The 11,544-nt window shown below is 35.8% G+C and overlaps 1 long non-coding RNA gene across 1 annotated transcript; it reads left to right on the forward strand.

Moving 5' to 3' along the window:
* The first annotated feature begins 5,727 nt into the window (after positions 1 to 5,727).
* On the forward strand, positions 5,728 to 10,325 carry LOC110686435. The gene is made up of 5 exons (XR_002504193.1): positions 5,728 to 6,182; positions 7,305 to 8,354; positions 8,434 to 8,858; positions 8,937 to 9,452; positions 9,881 to 10,325. It is a non-coding gene; the product is annotated as an uncharacterized LOC110686435 (long non-coding RNA).
* Positions 10,326 to 11,544: the final 1,219 nt, after the last annotated feature.

The following is an 11,544-nucleotide window of genomic DNA, read 5'->3' on the forward strand; positions in this document are numbered from 1 at the left end:
GATTGTAATACGTAGGGAAAGCCCTTTATGATCTGATTAATTGATGCATTGATGATTGATTATTGTGTTTTACCCTGGAATATTATTTATTGGTGAACCTATACCCTAGGCTTTGATTTATTGAGTTCTCCTTAGTTTAATTTGCTTTAGTTTATTTATTATTATCTCAAAACAATTTGGTTACTTGATAGTTTAGATTATATTTAATTATTTAGGAATAGAAAGACTTTGTTTCCCTGTGGATTCGACCCTACTTCCCTATCTGCTTTAGTCAGAGGACTTAGGTAATTCTTTTGATTAAGTGATACGACTTTATTCTGTCAACGCCCTTCCTAATACTACCCAAATCTCACTGATAAAAGTAAAATAAGCACACAACATAAGAATAAAATAAATAAATTCATTTTATTTCAAAATAATTAAATAACATAAAAGCATATAAAACACGAAAAAACTTTTTTTTTTAAAGAAAAAAACTGAATTAAATCATTAAATAAAATAATTTTCAAAAAAAAATTAAATTACACTTTAAATAAAGTAGTTAAATCAAACTCATTAGATTTAAAACGTTAGGCGCTTAGAAAATTTGAAATTGGCTTTAGTGGTAATTAAAATCTAACCTAAGCTCTCATATACCACTTTATAACACCCCAAAAATTCTCCCTTTTCCAAACAGCTTACTTTACATAAAATAGGTGAGAACTGTTAAAATGTTACCGCCACGTGTTAAAACGTTAAGGCTTTATCAGAATATTGCAGTGGAAAATCTAAACTTAAATCTTTAAATAATATAGTTTAGAAAACCAATAAGTGAAAACTTACAAACTGGAACCATAAAGGCCCTTATTTAAACCAAACCAATATTCAAAACCCAAACTATAAACGAAATAATAAACATAAATAAATTCAACACAAATAACGAATACTCTCAATCACACTAACCCGTTGACAATGCGTTGCCAAATCCCCGAACTTCACAGCATCAAGCTAACCTGTGCAATATTGTTTCCTAATAATACAAGTGTAACAATTGGATCATCGCAGGGTCATTGAAAGGCGAAAGCCATGATCAAAAGAAAAGACACACAAAAGTACGCAATCAGCAAAGCTGAGTACATACAAGCTACAACGCACCAAACGTAGCATCCTCAACTAATTGAAGTAAATAACATTCAATATGAATTCATTAGCCAAGACTCCTCACATAAATAATTCATTCAACTCAACATACTTACTAACAAATTCCAATCACTTAACTCTTTATGTTTAATTTACTTAATTTAATTCAGAGTAAGAAATAGACAAGGTTGTCCAACCCACCAAATCATTTTGGTCTCAAATGACCATTTAAAATAAAAATATAGCGCGATGCAAGAATAGGCGTGACTCCATTCTCACAAAGTTAGTTTAGGATCTCATCTAAGTCTCATTATAAAATAAAAATGTAAATACCAAAAGAAAAGAGGACATGTTGATCAAACAAGCCTCGGAAAGCCTTAAACCACCGTGTACCCATAATTGTCAATACTCTAGAAGCGCACACTTTCCAGAGTTTTTATTGACCATCCATGTTTCACTTTACGTAATTACAAGTTTAATTAATATCTGACTCATTTAAGTAATCATACACAACCATACATAGAAATTCACTTTTAATCTTACTTAGGACAATGATGATCACATCACAAATTGACCTTTAATTCCATTAATATTCCAAAATATCCAAAATTGTAGAATATAGTCAACCCACCTAGCCATTTCGGCTTAATCCACCTTTACTCAAAATACTAACAAGTCATGCTTGAGTAATAAATAAAATAATAATAACCTCATGGAATAATTAATAAATTCATTCCACTTAAACCATTCAATTCCAATCCTTCAATAATCAAAATGTGGTTAACAAACCAATCCAATAAAAATATGCTTGTATCAACATTCCATGCAAACAATTAATCCAATTCAATATGCTTGCATAATTCCATACAAATATAATCAATTCACCAAAACATGTGTCATAAACATAACATGAATTAATTCAATGTTTAAGCAAACAATTTCCATCCAAGAGTTCTCTAAACATGAAACTAAGTTCTTTCCTTTTGGTACCTAAACATGATATACTTACAACGAAGTAGACATGTACGTACCTCGTGTAAAAAATCCTTTGTGGCACTTTTAATCACTTAAAAGTATCCTAGGGAATAATCACCTCCTAGAAAACAACCAACATTCATATATTAATTCGCATACTAATTTCCAGAAATTTTGATTAAAAACTCCTTAAAACTCTCTTAAAAACATGTTTTTATTCTTAATTAATGATTAGAAATAAAATAGGAATAAAAGCCCCAATTTGATTGCTCTTTAGAACCCTAAAATCCCAATTTCAACAAATTAAAACCCTAGGTTTTAAAATCACAAAATCTGAAAATTTATAACATGAATAAAATTTGAAAATATGACTTTAAACAACCAAAATATAATTTTTCATACTAATAAAACTAATTTCAAACAATTAAATCAAAAACCAAAATCAATACATTAAAGTTTTACAAACTAAACAAAACAAAGGAGGAATAAGGGGAGGAGGCCACGTGGGCCAGCTAGGCCGACTAGGTGGTCATCGGCCACCAGGTGGCGGCGGGGCAGGTGGGTATGCGCCGGAGGTGGCTGGGCGACAGTGAGATTTGCTTACGTAGGAAGGAAAAAAGAACAAGAAAGAAAAAGATTAAAAAAAAAAAGGAAAGAAAAAAAAAAGAAAAATAAAGGAAAAAAAAGAGAAGAAATTAACTAACCTTTTGTGTGGGGAAAAAAAATTTGGGGATTTATAGGGTACTTATAGGAGGAGAAATCGTGGAGTAAGTAGAATTAGATTAGGCCTCATGAAAATAATGGCCAATTAAATAATAAAAATGAATTGGACTTTTATTTTGATGGTCGTGAATTGTAGCATGTAAGTTCATAAAAATATATCTTTTGTAATAAAATAGTTTGTCAACCTAAAATAACAATTTGAAGCCTTTTAAAATCAATTCCAGAAAAATACAAAGAAATATTATAAATAAAATAAAATAAAATTTATAAATTATTTAAAAATACGGGAGATTATAAATAAAATCTACGTTGAGACAATTCAAACAAGATCCTACTTACTATGTTTTATCATAGCTATAAATCACAAAAGCTAGTCAAAGTGTAGTTTGTGAATAGTGTAAAAGTCAAATGGTGTCAACTAAAAACAACGGAGGAAATATATATTATTTAATATTGAGCTTGTATGAATTGGGCTTAATTGGCTGATGAATCATATTTAAATAGGGTTCTTAGACACGTTTATGCTAGTTTTATATCTTGTTTTTAGTCTTTTTGGTTGTTTTTAGGGTTGTGATTGTATAAATTATCATATATTGCTTTATTACGCTCCGTTCGTGTTTTTCTTAATATATTTGAGTTGACTTCATAATCATTTGGATGCTTTCGAAGTTTTTAGAGTTGATTCGAGTGATATTTGGATGGAAAGTCGATGGATCGAGTTCGTTGATTGAAGATTTTATATTTATGGATGTTACTTTGAGGATTTTATGCACGGATAATGTAATTAGCATCCATGAGAGTCTTTGTGCATCTTTCTGGAATGAATTAGAGTTAGAAACGAAGCAAAACTTTACTCTACGAAGCATTAAAACTGACCCTTGTGCACTGTTTCAGCAATAACTCAAGTTCTACGATTTGGGTTGAGATGATTTAAGTTGGGTTGAAACTAGACTTGAAGAACAATGATTGGTCGCATGCCCTATACAGTTTCTAGATCTCGAGATATGGCCCTTTAAAGTTGACCTTTCGAAGCTACTAGCCTAATGCCTAACCATTGGGCGCGGTTTCTGCTTAAAGCACTAGAAATCCATCGGGCAATGGTCGAGCATCATTATTCATCGCTACCTTCAAACCTCGACCAACACCCACCCATCGCCCGATGAGTTGGGTGTGCGTATCAATGAAAACTTTTTCAATCAGCCAATCATTAGGCGACCTTTGTTATTTTTACTGTATTTTCTTATTTTGTTTATTTATTTATTTATTATTTAGGATTAGATAATCATATGAATACGTCAAAGGATTTTAAACACTTATTTATTTTATTCAATCTTCGAGGTATTTTATTCCATCGATCTTTCGTCTTTTATTTCCTTCATTGTGAATTATAGTTTATTTATCTCTTTTGTTTTGTTTATTTTCATTATGAATGAATAGTAATTTTTAGGGCTAAGTGAAGCCCTGTTTATTCCTTGATTATTTATGCTTCAAGATTTATAAATTTATGAATTAGGGTTAAGTGATTTCAATTTGTTTGTGCGTTATTGTTTAATTCATATAATTAGTGGATAAATTATGATAACTTTTGTAAAATATGTAATTGAAAAACAAATGGATAAAGCAAAGAATGAGTGTAAATAATAAACCTAATAGTCCCCTTCCATCCTGCCCTATGGGCTACAGTAAACTCAATCTTGATGGTTCTGCCCTTCATAATTCAATTCAGCCTTTGATGGTGTTGTTATAAGGGACCATTTAGGAAATCATATTGTTATTCGTAGTTATAATTTAGGTTGTTGTCCAACTTTTCTTGCTGAAACCATTGCCCTTTGTAATGGCCTCCTACTAGCGAGGGAGTATAATATCACCCATATTTTTATTGAATGTAATAATCTAGCTGTTATTAATATTTTGTAGAGTCACTATAACTACTCGTGGAAGCTCCAACTGCTCATGGATGATATCAAGAACAATTTGGATTTTTTTCAGCCTTCAAGTTCTAGCATATCTACCATGAAGGAAATCAGGCAGCATATTATGTTGCCTCTCTTGGGCATTCCACTCTGATGCACTAAGATATAGATCTATTTATGGATAACAAATTTTCTTATTTTCTTTTTACTTTTAGATAGATTAGGATACGGTATTGCGAGAAGACGTTCTTAATCTACTTTATGTATCTTATTTCAAAAACGAAAAAAAAAATCTGATAGGGTGGCATACGTGGGGTAATGAGGGAAAGGTTTTGCTACGAGTAACAATTAGGGGTGTCCATTATTCGGATTAAAACCGAATACCAACCCAATCCAAACCGAATTATTAATTCGGATTGGATCCGAACTTTAAATCGGATCAGATCGAATTGCGTTTTTTTTTTTTTTGAAAATTCGGATTTTCGAATCGGATTGGATTGACCTTGTTGGGATGCAAAAAACCGAAATATGAAACCATTATTTTATAAATAAGTATTGTTAATATTAATCATGTTAAACTATGTTTATAATTATATTAAAATTAATCATGTAAACCTATATTTTCAATACTTGTATTAATCATGTACAATTATACTTTCAAGAATTGAATTTTTTATTATTGCATTTTTTATTTTTATAATTGCATTAGGCCCAAAAAATTTGCAACATATTTTCATTTGGATTTTTGGATCGGATCCAAATAACCGAATTTTAATTCGGATTGGATCGGATTGGATTTGGTGAGGAATTCAGATAGGATTGGATTTGATTATTGGAAATCGAAATTTATTTCTCGGATTGGATTTGGGCCAAATCCAAACCTAAAACCGAATAAATACCCCTAATAACAATGAAAAAATTTTAGAATAGATGAAAATGTCAAACATTAAAATTTCAAAAATGGATGAAGTTTGTTTTATTTTATTTTTTTTTTTTTTTAATTGTATTTTTTTTTGGGGTTGGAAGAAAATACTTTGTACGACTTTTTTTTTTTTTGGAAAGAAAGTACATGTATGACTTAATTTAGAACAAAGGGGCCTGGACCTACTTTGCTCCCACTATTGCCCGTGGCCGTGGTCAACATGCGTATCACACCTTTTTCTTTTGGGGGTTACTAATTCACGTCCGGTATTTACGGGGTAACGCTTGTATTTTAAATTAAACATCAAAACTCTTTTTTTTACTTTTACCTTTCTCTATCCTTACCCTTTTCACCCACCTTTCTCTTTCACCCAAATTCAACCACCGAAACCAGTTAACCAACCACCACCGCCACCGATTACCCCCAAATTCCACCACTAAGATTATTTTTTTTGTTTTTAATCTTGGCGTCAACGCTACAAGGGAGGCGCAGATTTCTAGAAATCGCAAGCAGTCGGCACCGACGAGCAGGTGAGTCGATATTTTTTTTTATTTTCCGGCGATTTTGAGGAACGCCTAGAGATCTGGAATCTCTAGGCTACGTACGCCCGGAAATTTCAGATCTCCGGGGGTTCATCCGAAAATCCTATGCGAACCACGAATGAACGCCCGGAAATTTCGGGTCTACGGGGGTTCATTCGAAAATTCCAGGCGTTTATAACATTCATATCATAGATTTTTGTGTGTTTTTTCCTGAATTATTATTGTAGCATTGATGTGCTTTTTTTTGTTTTTTTCCTGAATTATTATTGTAATGTTTATAATGTATTTCTATGATATACTCTGAAAATTTAACTGAAACAAAAATTTGCATATGCTACTAATATTTTGCAAAATTAGCTGTGTATGGTTGGTTGATCGTTTGTGCTGATGTAGAGGTGTGTATTTAGTTGTAATGTTTATTTTTTTGCTTGTTTTTGCTGTGATGTTCTGCTGTATGGGTAATTTGATTTCAAAATTGTGAATTCAGTATTAATCCTCCTTTGTTATATGAGTTAAGGAGAATATTGAAGATGGTTGTGGTGGTGGAGATTCAAGAGCAAGAGAATGGGGTTTATATTAGGTTGGTTATGTTCACTTGCCAAATAGGCGAATACAGGCAAAAGTTTAACTCCCTTGGACTTCCCCTGCTTTAATCAAATATACAAGTTAATTTTTTTTACTTGTAACCTTTCTTATTTTTGTAATTTCTCTCCACTTAAATGGTTAAACCAAACACTCTTGTAGAGTTGTAGGGCTGTAGTGGAGGAACATTTGAAAAATTCTTTACCAAATAATGTAAAATAAAAAGAAATCTGAAAACAAGACTACAGTAGACAAGGGAATCACAAGTGTGTATGTCAACGGAACCTAACTAAGACAAATTACATGTATACGAATCCAGGAGAAGAAATCCCACAGCCCATTGGTGAAAAAGCAAACAAATGCAAGTGATCTGAGGTTTAAACATGTGATATGATGCATACTAAATTACTTAGTTATACAGCAACTAAATCAACCTGGTAGTTTTTTATGTTGCCTTACACCTCTAATGTAAGATGAGAATCATGGCTGGAGCCATGGCCCTGACTTTGCCATCCTTGATTCCATTAGGCGATGACGATGATGACGAGGAGGAGCCTGATGATATTGTTCATACGTATAGGGGTGCCGGTGGGAGATTTGTTGGTACTCAAGAGACTGGTCGTAGTCGGACTCCGGTACAGGACAGCTGGTTAGTGACTACGCCGATGGCCGGCGGTCTAGAGGATGGAAGCGTCATTCCTAGCTATGGTGGTCATGTTGCAGCTGCGATTTGGGGTGGTGTGGAGCGAGGTGTTTTGAGATGTATGAGTAGGAGAAAGATGTGCACTGCATTGGATCAGTTGCGACAGTCGTTATTACCAGAGACATTAGCCCCGATAGATCAGAGCGGGTTATCACATCTTCCTGGCATTATGTATCAGCACCTTGACTGGCCTTTGATTTTAGCGTTCGTGGAGAGATGGCAGCCAGATACTAACAGTTTTCATTTGTCGTTGGGTGAGATGACGATCATGTCACATGACGTGTATCATATCCTTGGGATCTCTGTAGATGGTACTATGGTTTCTACTGTTATGGACCCCCTACAATTACGACAATATTGCTCATTCATGATGGATTTTCCTATTAAGGAGTTACGTAAACCCACTTACGCGCCTAGTGGCGCGCTTTCTTCGAGGGTCCTCGAGACGACCTTCAATGTTGAGTGAGAGGCCCCTTGAGATTTCTGTGGTGGCATTTATGTGGATTTTACTGGGTTCATCACTCTTTGTGGACAAGAGTGGTAACAGACTTCATCCCTCCCTCATCCATGAGCTTCAGCCTGTCGATGGTACATTTGTCACTAGTTCTTACTCATGGGGCTCTGCCACTTTAGCTTTTTTGTATAGTTAGTTGGGGCAAGCCTCGCGGGCAGATTGTGATTCCATCTCTGGTGTTCTCACGCTTCTTCAAGCGTGGATTTATGAGTATTTTCCATGCTTTCGCCCTCAGCAGGGCACTTTGACCAGGGACCCTGGACGTGCGCGTGCATTGCTGTGGGATGTTGGTTTGCCACCGAAGACCTGAGATCGGCTTTTTGCTTTTCGTGCTCGACTTGACGTGTTGACTGACATTGAGGTAAATATGAAATTCATTAATTAATTGTGTTTCGTATCGCCTTACTCTTATGTGACTAATATATTGTTTGATTATGCAGGTTAACTAGCTGCCTTACGGACCTGACCCAGCTAATGTTGTTCCTAGGACTTTGTTCTCGGGATTTATACGGTACCGCAACATCATCGAGCCGTACATGCCCGATCGAGTAGTCAGACAGCTTGGGTTCGTACAGGGTATACCTAGGTACTCCAGGTACTCCATTAGGCATTAGGCCTGAGAAGGCCAAGAGACCGAAAAAGGTCAAGATGTATAGTTCCCGGCTGAGACGTTCGTACACATGTGGGAGAGCTTTATTCCATTCGCTGCGTATTGTCTACCAGTGGCTCGCTACACTAGACTCAGTCGCGGCAGTCCTACATACACAGACGATTACATTCCATGGTTGGTGAGATACTCTCACCCTCGTGTATCACCCCCTGACCTCACGTCAGCGGACTCCCCAAGAGGACCAACACTGATTATGTAAGTATATTTTCCTTTAGTTTTGTATTTATTATCTGGAAATTTTATTGATTTTTTAACATTCTATAATGTTTGCAGTGGGTTGGTCGCTTCGTTGAGTTCACACAGCGTGCACTTGCTGAGTCGCATGGGCCCATGTCCCGTGAAACTAAGGCCGTGGCTGCACAGGCCCTTCGTGATTGGGATGCTATGCGAGGGTTATGATTTGTGTTTAGCTAGACACCTTTATTCTTAGTTGAATGCTTTAATTGTTGGTTGGACACTTTTATTATTTTGTTTTGGTTATTGTAATAGGACACTTTTATTATTCGTATTAAATTATTGCTATTGTTGAAATAATAGATGTGAACTACCCTCCCTCAAAAATGTTATGGCATGTTGTTGCTGCTGTTGTTGTTGCTGGGGCTGTGATAATATGTGTAGTTGTAGCTTGGTGTGCAGGCTGGTTTTCTCTAGTTCAGGCTGCTGTTTGGTGCGGGGTCAGGCTGGGTTGCTGTCTGTCTTGCTGAGGGTTGTTGGTTGGTGTTACTGAAAGGCATCACCAATTCTCATAATGTTGAATTTCCTGCTAAGTTACTGAAAGGCGTTCTAGAGGTTAGCACCTACCTTTGATTCCCTTTTGTAAATTATCACCCTGAGAGTTACTCACGTAAGTAGTATGATCTGGTAGTGCATGTATACTAATTTTTTTTACTAAGGATTGAGTGCTTGGGTTTGGTGCCACACTGTGAATTTGCTAATGATCATTAATCTATTGTGTTGCCATTCGATGAAGAAACAATTGATTTATTTTTGCATGAGAAAATGATAGAGCTTGTACTTAGATTAATGGTTTGTTGATTTGTTATACTTACTTTTCGTAGATTCTGATCCAGACTTGTTCATCATATATAAAAATAAACTTGTCTCATTATGCCACAGGCCCACATATATGTATTTTCTAATATACAGAGATGAGCTCTCAAGTTAGTTCCGCTTATATAATGATTTATGCTGCTGTGGTTGTTATTAAATCTTTGCAGTTTCTGCCATCGGTGATTACTGCTGCACTGAAAGAAACAACTCAGAATTCTGAGGAAACACTATCCAGTGCCTCTTTAGAACCAGGCAGCCATGGCAACATGTTGCACATTTCACTTGTTGGGGATGTTCTGTTTCTGCCCAGCCTGCCAGCTAAGTGCAGGTACTGCCACCGTCGTTCTGATGCTGGCTTTTGCTGTTGGCTGCTGCTGCTGTGGCTTGTTGGTTCTTTTGCTCCCTGATCTGCTGCTGGTCTTTGTTGCTGGTGCATGCTGTTTTTGGCGAGTGATAATTGTAGTAGTTGTTTTTGTTTTTTGGATTGTTGCTACATATTTACTTTGCTCCTTCCTTTTGGTAGCTTGTTTTTGTCCTGTTCCTTTCGTTCTGGGTAATTATTGCAATTGTTACTTGTGTTTTTTTATGGCATTTTTTCAAATAATAATAATAATAAAAATAATAATAATAATAGTAATAGTAATAATAATAATAATAATAATAATAATAATAATAATAATAATAATAATAATGGGAAAAATAAAAAACAAAGTTCAGACATCATTATTTAAGTTTTGAACGACACATTACATCTATCATGACGCGATTAATCTTTCCCACAAACTAATTCTACGCTGGTATCGTTGCTCCCATCCAATAACGCTAGGTTCACGAGCTCGGTACCAAACATCTACGATCCGGGGAATCGGATAGTCTTGATCAAGCTGTAATAGAATAAAATGCGACCCACCCACAGTACCTATAACAAACTCTCGAGCTGGTGCAGTAGCATTGTCGGGGGCCCGCAACGGTAACCAGTGATGCAAGGATAGTAGCTCGTCAGTGTCAATCCAATGCCATAACAAATCACAGTTACATTGTACAAGGTAGCAATTACATACAAATCCTGAAAGGCTACCATCCAATGTCTTTCCCCACATGGGCCACCGCTCCAACGAATATGTTGTATCTCAAAATCCAAACCACCTGGCTCATAATAAATCCTCCTGTATAAGTGTGGGTAACCGATGATCTCATTAACCATGATTTGTCGAGCTAATCTCCATTGCTCTTGATCACCCATGAAGGAGGCAACATGACGAAAGCCGCAATTACCATCACCAATGACATCATTCCATCCGGTTGTGTAAGGCAATATAGGTCCGGGGAGCAAGTGAGCGTACCTACATTGTTCGATGTGGAATCCATTTCCTCCTAAAAATACACATTCGTAAATGGTAGAAAATAAATCATCAATTAATAAATATGTATGTTATAAAAAATAATTATTACAAAAAAATAATTCATACCGGATTCAGTTTGACGGTTTTGCCTTGAATTATGTTGTCTTGACCTTCTCCCCCCACGACCGCTTGTGTTACGCTCAACATTCTCGAAATGGCTACGATCACGCCTAGTAGAACGATCCCGTGGTCGACATCGTGTTGAGTGATTCACTTCCGGCTCCTCAAGATCTGAATGATTCGGATGCAGCTCATCTTCAATGATGCGAGAAACATTCCGAATCGTAACAGGGTCACTAGCCAAAACCTCATCGACAAGGGAGCGAAAATGTCTTGCTTCTTCTGCCGACACATCGACGAACTCCGGTATATCAACACCATCACCAATGACAAGGCTCTGCCAAAATGGATGAATTTGACTGCAATAC

Source organism: Chenopodium quinoa, unplaced genomic scaffold, assembly GCF_001683475.1.
Source record: "Chenopodium quinoa cultivar QQ74 unplaced genomic scaffold, ASM168347v1, whole genome shotgun sequence".
Classification (NCBI taxonomy): Eukaryota; Viridiplantae; Streptophyta; class Magnoliopsida; order Caryophyllales; family Amaranthaceae; genus Chenopodium; species Chenopodium quinoa.